We start from the raw sequence: 11,227 nt of genomic DNA, 5'->3' as shown, positions 1-11,227 counted from the left end.
TATTTTTCCTTCTATTTTTGCTTTTTCAATTGTTTTTGTGACTTCACATGATCATCAACCTATAGAAAACATAAAATAACAAAAGAAAATAGAAATTTAATATAGATAAGTAAAAATTGGGTTGCCTCCCAACAAGCGCTTCTTTAATGTCAATAGCTTGACAGTGGCTCTCATGGAGCCTCACAGATATTTAGAGTAATGTTGGAACCTCCCAACACCAAACTTAGAGTTTGAATGTGGGGTTTCAACACCAAACTTAAAGTTTGGTTGTGGCCTCCCAACACCAAACTTAGAGTTTGACTGTGGGGGCTCTGTTTGACTCTGTATTGAGAGAAGCTCTTCATGCTTCCTCTCCATGGTTACAGAGGGATATCCTTGAGCTTTAAACACAAGGGAGTCTTCATTCACTTGAATGATCAATTCTCCTCTGTTAACATCAATCACAGCTTTTGCTATGGCTAGGAAGGGTCTGCCAAGGATGATGGATTCATCCATACACTTCCCAGTCTCTAGAATTATGAAATCAGCAGGGATGTAATGGTCTTCAACCTTTACTAAGACATTCTCTACAAGTCCATAAGCTTGTTTCTTTGAATTGTTTTCCATCTCTAGTGAGATTCTAGCAGCTTGTACCTCAATGATCCCTAGCTTCTCCATTACAGAGAGAGGCATAAGGTTTATGCTTGACCCCAAGTCACACAGAGCCTTCTTAAAGGTCATGGTGCCTATGGTACAAGGGATTAAGAATTTTCCAGGGTCTTGTCTTTTCAGAGGTAATTTCTGCCTAGTCAAGTCATCCAGTTCTTTAATGAGCAATGGAGGTTCATCCTCCCAAGTCTCATTACCAAACAACTTGGCATTTAGCTTCATGATTGCTCCAAGGTACTTAGCAACTTGCTTTTCAGTAACATCTTCATCCTCTTCAGAGGAAGAATACTCATCAGAGCTCATGAATGGCAAAAGTAAATTCAATGGAATCTCTATGGTCTCAGTATGAGCCTCAGATTCCCATGGTTCCTCATTAGGGAACTCCATGGAGGCCAGTGGACGTCCATTGAGGTCTTTCTCAATGGAGATCACTGCCTCTTCCTCCTCTCCAGGTTCGGCCGTGTGGGTTGTGGTTATGGCCTTGCACTCTCTTTTTGGATTCTCTTCTGTATTGCTTGGGAGAGTACTAGGAGGGAGTTCAGTAATTATCTTACTCAGCTGACCTACTTGTGCTTCCAAATTTCTAATGGAGGACCTTGTTTCAGTCATGAAACTTTGAGTGGTTTTGATTAGATCAGAGACAATGGTTGCTAAGTCAGAGTGGCTTTGCTTAGAATTTTCTGTTTGTTGCTGAGAAGATGATGGAAAAGGCTTGCTATTGCTAAACCTGTTTCTTCCACCATTATTGTTGTTGAAACCTTGTTGAGGTCTCTGTTGATCCTTCCATGAGAGATTTGGATGATTTCTCCATGAAGGGTTATAGGTGTTTCCATAGGTTTCTCCCATGTAATTCACCTCTTTCATTGCTGGGTTCTCAGGATCATAAGCTTCTTCTTCAGAGGAAGCTTCCTTAGTACTGCCTGTTGCTGCTTGCATTCCAGACAGACTCTGAGAAATCATATTGACTTGTTGGGTCAATATTTTATTCTGAGCCAATATGGCATTCAGAGTATCAACCTCAAGAACTCCTTTCTTCTGAGCTATCCCATTATTCACAGGATTCTTTTCAGAAGTGTACATGAATTGGTTATTTGCAACCATTTCAATGAGTTCCTGAGCTTCTGCAGGCGTCTTCTTCAGATGAAGAGAACCTCCAGCAGAGCTATCCAATGACATTTTGGATAGTTCAGACAAACCATCATAGAAAATACCTATGATGCTCCATTCAGAAAGCATGTCAGAAGGACATCTTCTGATCAATTGCTTGTATCTTTCCCAAGCTTCACAGAGGGATTCTCCTTCCTTTTGTCTGAAGGTTTGGACTTCCACTCTAAGCTTGCTCAATTTTTGAGGTGGAAAGAACTTTGCCAAGAAGGCATTGACTAGCTTTTCCCAAGAGTTCAGGCTTTCTTTAGGTTGTGAATCCAACCATGTTCTAGCTCTGTCTCTTACAGCAAAAGGAAAAAGCATAAGTCTGTAGACTTCAGGGTCAACCCCATTGGTCTTGACAGTGTCACATATTTGCAAGAATTCAGCTAAGAACTGATGAGGATCTTCCAATGGAAGTCCATGAAACTTGCAATTCTGTTGCATTAGAGAAACTAATTAAGGCTTAAGCTCAAAGTTGTTTGCTCCAATGGCAGGGATTGAGATGCGTCTCCCATAGAAGTCGGGAGTAGGTGCAGTAAAGTCACCAAGCACCTTCCTTGCATTGTTGGCATTGTTGTTTTCGGCTGCCATGGTTTCTTCTTCCTTGAAAAGCTCTGTTAGGCCCTCTAAAGAGAATTGTGCTTTAGCTTCTCTTAGCTTTCTCTTCAAGGTCCTTTCAGGTTCAGGATCAGCTTGAACAAGTATGCCTTTATCTTTGTTCCTGCTCATATGAAAGAGAGAAGAACAAGAAAGTAGGGAATCCTCTATGTCAGAGTATAGAGATTCTTTAAGGTGTCAGAGGAAAAGAAGAATAGAAGGAGGAGGTAGATGGAAGAGAATTCGAACATATAAAGAAGGAGGGAGTTCGAATTATACCTTGAGGAGGAGTGTTAGTCCTTTAAATAGAAGGATGTGAGAAGAGGGGAAGAATTTTCGAAAATAAATTAAAAAGATTTTGAAATAATTAAAAGAAATTTGAAAATTTGATTGAGATTTTTAAAAATTAAGATTGAGAAAGAAATTAAGTGATTTTTGAAAAAGATTTTGAAATTAGAAATTAAAAAGATATGATTGAAAATTAATTTTGAAAAAGATGTGATTGAAAAGATATGATTGAGAAGATATGATTGAAAATCAGACTAAAAAGAGAAAGTTTTAAAATTAAAGTTGATTACTTGACTAACAAGAAATTAGAAGATATGATTCTAGAATTAAAACTTTTGATCCTTTCTTAATAGGCAAGTAACAACTTGAAAATTTTGAATTAAATCACTAATTATAACAAGGATTTTCGAAAATAAAAAAATGGAAAGAAATTGATTTTGAAGAGATATGATTGAAAAGATATGATTTGAAAAAGATTTGATTTTGAAAAATTATGAAGATTTGAAAAAAATTTGAATTAAAAACAAAATCTTCCCTCTAGTGTCCTTCTGGCGTTAAACGCCCAGAATGGCATCCATTCTGGCGTTTAACGCCCAAAATGCTACCCTTTTGGGTGTTAAACGCCCAGCCAGGTACCTTGGCTGGCGTTTAAATGCCAGTTTTCCTTCTTCACTGGGTGTTTTGAACGCCCAGCTTTTTCTGTTTGATTCCTCTGCTGAATGTTCTGAATCTTCAATTCTCTATATTATTGACTTGAAAAGACATAGTTTTGAAAATATTTTTGAGTTTTTGATGATGAGAAACAATAAAAATGTAACTAAGATCAAATAAACAATGCATGCAAGACACCAAACTTAGAAATTTTGTATTAGAGACTCTAACAAATTGAGAATGCATAAGAAAAACAACAAAACACACATAACAAGAGAATTTAAAGATCAGAGCAATGAAATTATCAAGAACAACTTGAAGATCAATGAATAACAATATGTATAAATTCGAAAAATGCAAGAAGAAGAAAGTCATACAATTGACACCAAACTTAAAAATTGATACTAGACTCAAACAAGAAACATAAAATATTTTTTATTTTTATGATTTTATAAAAAAAATTTTTTGTGATTTTTCGAAAATTATATGAAAAAGAAAATAAAGGGATTCAAAACTTTTAATAAGAATTCCAAGAATCATGCAATGTTAGTCTAAAGCTTCAGTCTAAAAAGATTAGACATGTTTGGCCAAGCTTCAACAGGACATTACATTCAGCAGCTAAATTGATGAGAATCAATCAGCTTTTGTGATGATAAGAACATCACCTTGAAACTCTAGAATCCATTCTTAAAAATTCTGAAAAGTACCTAATCTAAGCAACAAGATGAACCGTCAGTTATCCAAACTTGAACAATCCTCGGCAACGGCGCCAAAAACTTGGTGCACGAAATTGTGATCATCAACAATGGCGCCAAAGGACTTGGAGCTCTTAAACGTGAATCACACTTTGTCACAATTCCACACAACTAACCAGCAAGTGCACTGGGTCGTCCAAGTAATACCTTACGTGAGTAAGGGTCGATCCCACGGAGACTGTCGGCTTGAAGCAAGCTATGGTCACCTTGTAAATCTCAGTCAGGCTAATTCAGATGGTGATGGAGAATTGATAATTAAAAGATAAACAAAACATAAAATAAAGATAGAGATACTTATGTAATTCTTTGGTTGGAATTTCAGATAAGCGTATGAAGATGCTTTGTTCCTCCTGAACCTCTGCTTTCCTATTGCCTTCTTCCAATCATTCATACTCCTTTCCATGGCAAGCTTTATGTTGGGCATCACCGTTGTCAATGGCTACTTCCGGTCCTCTCAGTGAAAATGTTCCAAATGCGCTGTCACCGCACGGCTAATCATCTGTCGATTCTCGATCATGTTGGAATAGGATCCATTGATCCTTTTGCGTCTGTCACACGCCCAACAATTGCGAGTTTGAAGCTCGTCACAGTCATACCTTCCCAGATCCTACTCAGAATACCACAAACAAGGTTTAGACGTTCCGGATCTCAGGAATGGCCGCCAATAATTCTAGCCTATACCACGAAGGTTCCAATCTGAGATTAGAAACCCAAGAGATACACATTCAAGCTTGTTTGCATGTAGAAACGAAGTGGTTGTCAGTCACGCGTTCATAGGTGAGAATGGTGATGAGTGTCACATAATCATCACATTCATCATGTTCTTGGGTGCGAATGAATATCATGGAGAAGAAATATACTTGAGTTGAATAGAAAAACAATAGTACTTTGTATTAATTCATGAAGAACAGTAGAGCTCCACACCTTAATCTATGGTGTGTAAAAACTCCACCGTGAAAATACAAAAGAACAAGAGGGTCTAGGCATGGCCGTGAGGCCATCCCCAAACGTGAAAAGGTCTATCAAAGTATGAAAATACAATAGCAAAAGGTCCTATTTATAGAGAACTAGTAGCCTAGGGTTTACAGAAATAAGTAATTAATGCAGAAATCTTCTTCCGGGCCCACTTAGTGTGTGCTTGGGCTGAGCATTGAAGCTTCCATGTGTAGAGACTTTTCTTAGAGTTAAACACCAGCTTTTGTGCCAGTTTGGGCGTTTAACTCCAGCTTTTGTGCCAGTTTTGGAGTTAAACGCCAGAATTCTTGAGCTGACTTGGAACGCCTATTTGGGCCATCAAATCTCGGGCAAATTATGGACTATCATATATTGCTGGAAAGTTTAGGATGTCTACTTTCCAACGCAATTGAAAGCACGCCAATTGGGCTTCTGTAGCTCCAGAAAATCCACTTTGAGTGCAGGGAGGTCAGAATCCAACGGCATCTGCAGTCCTTTTTCAGCCTCTGAATCAGATTTTTGCTCAGGTCCCTCAATTTCAGCCAGAAAATACCTGAAATCACAGAAAAACATACAAACTCATAGTAAAGTCCAGAAGAGTGATTTTTATTTAAAAACTAATAAAAATATAATAAAAACTAATTAAAATATACTAAAAACAATGCCAAAAAGCGTATAAATTATCCGCTCATCAGTCACATAGAGCCTTTTTAAAGGTCATGGTGCCTATGATGCAAGGTATTAAGAACTTTCCGGGATCCGGTTTCTTCTGAAGTAATTTCTGTTGAACTAAAGCATTCAGTTCATTAATGAGCAATGGAGGTTCATCCTCCCAAGTCTCATTACCAAATAACTTGGCATTCAGCTTCATGATTGCTCCTAGATACTGAGCAGCTTTCTCTTCAGTAATATCTTCATCCTCTTCAGAGGAAGAATACTCATCAGAGCTCATGAATGGCAACAGTAAGTTCAGTAGAATCTCTATGGTCTTTGTATGAGCCTTAGATTCCTTTGGTTCCTCAATAGGGAACTCCTTAGTGGCCAGTGAACGTCCATTGAGGTCTTTCTCACTGGAATTCACTGCCTTTCCCTCTTCTACAGGTTCGGCCATGATGGACATGTTGATGGCCTTGCACTCTCTCTTTGGATTCTCTTCTGTATTACTTGGGAGAGTACTAAGAGGAGTTTCAGTCACTCTTTTACTTAGTTGACCCACTTGTGCCTCTAATTTCTGATGGAGGACCTTGTTTCAGTCATGAAATTGAGAGTGGTCTTAGATAGATCAGAGACTATGGTTGATAAGTCAGAGAGGCTCTGCTTAGAATTCTCTGTCTGTTGCTCAGAAGATGATGGAAAAGGCTTGCTATTGCCAAACCTATTTCTCCCACCATTATTATTATTAAAGCCTTGATTAGGCTTCTGCTGATCCTTCCATGAAAAAATTAGATGATTTCTCCATGAAGGATTATAGGTGTTTCCATAGGATTCTCCCATGTAATTCACCTCTTCCATTACAGGATTCTCAGGGTCATAAGCTTCTTCTTCAGAGGAAGCTTCTTTAGCACTGCCGGATGCAGCTTGCATTCCAGTCAGACTCTGAGAAATCATATTGACTTGCTGAGTCAATATTTTATTCTGAGCCAATATTGCGTTCAGAGTCAATCTCAAGAACTCCTTTCTTCTTAGTTGTCCCATTATTCACAGGATTTCTTTCAGAAGTGTACATGAACTGGTTATTTGCAACCATTTCAATGAGTTCATAGGCTTCTGCAGGTGTCTTCTTCAGATGAAGGGATCCACCAGCAGAGTGGTCCAATGACATCTTGGACAATTCAGACAGACCATCATAGAATATACATAGGATGCTCCATTCTTAAAGCATGTCAGAAGGACACCTTCTGATCAATTGCTTGTATCTTTCCCAAGCTTCATAGAGGGATTCACCTTCCTTTTGTCTAAAGGTTTGGACTTCCACTCTGATGAGCGGATAATTTATACGCTTTTTGACATTGTTTTTAGTATGTTTTTAGTAGGATCTAGTTACTTTTAGGGATGTTTTCATTAGTTTTTATGTTAAATTCACATTTCTGGACTTTACTATGAGTTTGTGTGTTTTTCTGTGATTTCAGGTATTTTTTGGCTGAAATTGAGGGACTTGAGCAAAAATCAGATTCAGAGGTTGAAGAAGGACTGCTGATGCTGTTGGATTCTGACCTCCCTGCACTCAAAGTGGATTTTCTGGAGCTACAGAACTCGAAATGGCGCGCTTCCAATTGCGTTGGAGAGTATACATCCAGGGCTTTCCAGAAATATATAATAGTCTATACTTTGGCCAAGAATAGATGACGTAAACTGGCATTCAACGCCAGCTTTCTGCCCAAATCTGGCGTCTAGCGCCAGAAAAGGATCCAAAACCAGAGTTGAACGCCCAAACTGGCACAAATGCTGGCGTTCAACTCCAAGAAGGACCTCTACACGTGCAACACTCAAGCTCAGCCCAAGCACACACCAAGTAGGCCCCGGAAGTGGATTTATACATCAATTACTTACTCATGTAAACCCTAGTAGCTAGTTTATTATAAATAGGACCTTTTACTATTGTATTAGACATCTTTTGAACCATCTTTGAATCTTGAGAATCTTTGGACGCCTGGTTCTTAGATCAGAGGGGATGGCCATTCGGCCATGCCTGGACCTTTCACTTATGTATTTTTAACGGTAGAGTTTCTACACTCCATAGATTAAGGTGTGGAGCTCTGCTGTTCCTCAAAGATTAATGCAAAGTACTACTGTTTTCTATTCAATTCATCTTACTTCGCTTCTAAGATATTCATTCGTACTTCAATCTGAATGAGATGAACGTGACAATCATCATCATTCCCTATGAACGCGTGCCTGACAACCACTTCCGTTCTACCTTCGACTGAATGAATATCTCTTAGATCTCTTAATCAGAATCTTCGTGGCGTAAGCTAGAATGATGGCGGCATTCAAGAGAATCCGGAAAGTCTAAACCTTGTCTATGGTATTCCGAGTAGGATTCAATGAATGAATGACTGTGACGAGCTCCAAACTCGCGATTGCTGGGCGTTAGTGACAGATGCAAAAGGATAGTAAATCCTATTCCAGCATGATCGAGAACCGACAGATGAATAGCCGTGCCGTGACAGGGTGCGTTGACCATTTTCACTGAGAGGATAAGATGAAGCCATTGACAAGGGTGATGCCTCTAGACGATTAGCCGTGCCGTGACAGGGCATTGAATCATTTTCCCGAGAGATGACCGAAAGTAGCCATTGACAGTGGTGATGTATCACATAAAGCCAGCCATGGAAAGGAGTAAGACTGATTGGATGAAGATAGCAGGAAAGCAGAGGTTCAGAGGAACGAAAGCATCTCCATTCGCTTATCTGAAATTCCTACCAATGAATTACATAAGTATTTCTATCCCTATTTTATTATATTAAATTCGAAAACACCATTATCAATTTATATCCGCCTAACTGAGATTTGCAAGGTGACCATAGCTTGCTTCATACCAACAATCTCCGTGGGATTCGACCCTTACTCACGTAAGGTATTACTTGGACGACCCAGTGCACTTGCTGGTCAGTTACACGGAGTTGTGAACCATGGTTTTGGCATCATGTTTTTGGCGCCATTTCCAGGGAAAGAAAGAGCAATGAACTTTACATAATTAAAGTGTAATCACGATTCCGCGTACCAAGTTTTTGGCGCCGTTGCCGGGGATTGTTCGAGTTTGGACAACTAACGGTTCATCTTGTTGCTCAGATTAGGTAATTTTCTTTTTGTTTTCCTTTCAAAAATTTTTCAAAAAAATCTTTCAAAATTTTCTCCTTTGTTTTCGAAGAAGAAAATATAATGTTTTCAAAAATAAATTATTCTATGGCTTCAAAATTTTTAAAGAATGAATTCTAGTGTTTCATGAAGCATGTGAAGCCTGGTTGGCTGTAAAGCCATGTCTAAATTCTTTTGGACTGAGGCTTCCAAACCATCAGCATAGAGGCAAGTTACTTCGATAAGTAATGAGCAGTATATTCTCTTATGTTACATGCTGAAGCTTGGCTGGCCATTGGCCATGTCTAGTGTTTTGGACTGGAGCTTTCATTGAAAGCTTGGCTGGCTAGTGAGCCATGTCTAATTCCTGGACCGAAGCTTTAGACTAACATGGCAAGATTCCTGGAATTCATGTTAAAAATTTTGGAATCCTTATTTTTCTTTTTCATATAATTTTCGAAAAAAAATCCAAAAAAATTAGAAAATCATAAAAATCAAAAATATTTTTCTGTTTCTTGTTTGAGTCTTGAGTCATATCATAAGTTTGGTGTCACTTGCATATGCATCTTGCATTTTTCGAAAATCTCATGCATTCGTGGTGTTCTTCATGATCTTCAAGTTGTTCTTGGTAAGTCTTCTTGTTTGATTTTGATGATTTTTTGTTTTGTGTCTTTTCATGTTTATCATATGCATTCTTGAATTCTTAGTGTCTAAGCATTAAAGAATTCTAAGTTTGGTGTCTTGCATATTTTCTTTGCATTAAAAATTTTTCAAAATTGTGTCTATGATGTTCATCTTGACATTCATAGTGTTCTTGGTGTTCATCTTGACATTCATAGCATTCTTGCATGCATCACATGTTTTGATCTAAAAATTTCATGCATTGCATCTTTTTAGTGTTTTTCTCTTGCATCATAAAAATTCAAAAAAAAAAATAAAAAAAATATATCTTTCCCTTTTTCTCTCATCAAATTCAAAAATTTGAGTTGACTTTTTTAAAAATTTTCAAAATCAAGTTGTTTCTTATGAGTCAAATCAAATTTTCAATTTGAAAATCTTATCTTTTTCAAAATCTTTTTCAAACTTCTTAGTTATTTTCGAAAATTCAAAAAAATATTTTTCAAAAATATTTTTCTTAATTTTATATCATAATTTTCGAAAATAACAATAACAATTAATGTTTTGATTCAAAAATTTTAAGTTTGTTACTTACTTGTTAAGAAAGATTCAAACTTTAAGTTCTAGAATCATATCTTGTGATTTCTTATGAATCAAGTCATTAATTGAGATTTTAAAAATCAAATCTTTTTCAAAACTAATTTCTAAAATATCTTCTTATCTTACCTTTTTCAAAAAGTTGGTTTCAAAATATCTTATCTAACCTCCTAACTTCTTATCTTTTCAAAATTTGTTTCAACTAACTAACTAACTTTTTTTTTGTTTCTTAACTTTTTCAAAACTACCTAACTAACTCCCTCTCTCTAATTTTCGAAAATATCTTCCCTCTTTTTCAAAAATTTCTTTTTAATTAACTAATTATTCTTATTTTTATTTTTGATTTTAAAAAATTTTTTGAAAAACACTAACATTTTTCAAAAAACCATTTTCGAAAATCACTAACTCTTTTTCAAAAATATTTTTCGAAAATTCTCCCTCTCCCATCTTATTCTATTTATTTATTCATCTACTAACATCTCATCTCACATCTCAACCCTCCTCACAGTTGTGTTTCTTCCATTATATTACATTCTTTGTCTACCCCTCTTCTTCTACTCACACAGGGATCTCTATACTATGGTATAAAGGATCCATAATATTATTATTATTTTTTTCTGTGCCCTCTTCTTTGTCATATGAGCAGGAGCAAGGACAAGAATATTCTTGTTGAAGCAGATCCAGAACCTGAAAGGACTCTGAAGAGAAAATTAAGAGAAGCTAAATTACAACAATCCAGAGATAACCTTTCAGAAATTTTCGAACAGGAAGAGGAGATGGTAGCCGAAAATAATAATAATGTAAGGAAGATGCTTGGTGACTTTACTGCACCTAATTCCAATTTACATGGAAGAAGCATCTCCATTCCTGCCATTGGAGCAAACAACTTTGAGCTGAAACCTCAATTAGTTTCTCTGATGTAGCAGAACTGCAAGTTTCATGGACTTCCATCTGAAGATCCTTTTCAGTTCTTAACTGAATTCTTGCAGATATGTGATACTGTTAAGACTAATGGAGTAGATCCTGAAGTCTACAGGCTCATGCTTTTCCCTTTTGCTATAAGAGACAAAGCTAGATTATGGTTGGATTCTCAACCCAAAAACAGCCTGAACTCTTGGGATAAGCTGGTCACGGCTTTCTTAGCCAAGTACTTTCCTCCTCAAAAGCTGAGC

The 11,227-nt window shown here is 37.1% G+C and overlaps 1 non-coding gene across 1 annotated transcript; it reads left to right on the top strand.

Annotated features, from left to right (window-relative positions):
• The first annotated feature begins 1,878 nt into the window (after positions 1–1,878).
• On the top strand, positions 1,879–1,986 carry LOC148544702 (small nucleolar RNA R71). Its single transcript, XR_015901315.1, has one exon. It is a non-coding gene; the product is annotated as a small nucleolar RNA R71 (small nucleolar RNA).
• The last annotated feature ends 9,241 nt before the right edge of the window (positions 1,987–11,227 follow it).

Source organism: Arachis ipaensis, chromosome B9 (assembly GCF_059453495.1).
Source record: "Arachis ipaensis isolate K30076 ecotype BB chromosome B9, ASM5945349v1, whole genome shotgun sequence".
NCBI lineage: Eukaryota > Viridiplantae > Streptophyta > Magnoliopsida > Fabales > Fabaceae > Arachis > Arachis ipaensis.
Note: the sequence above shows the minus strand (reverse complement) of the source record. Positions and strands in the feature narration are given on the sequence as shown.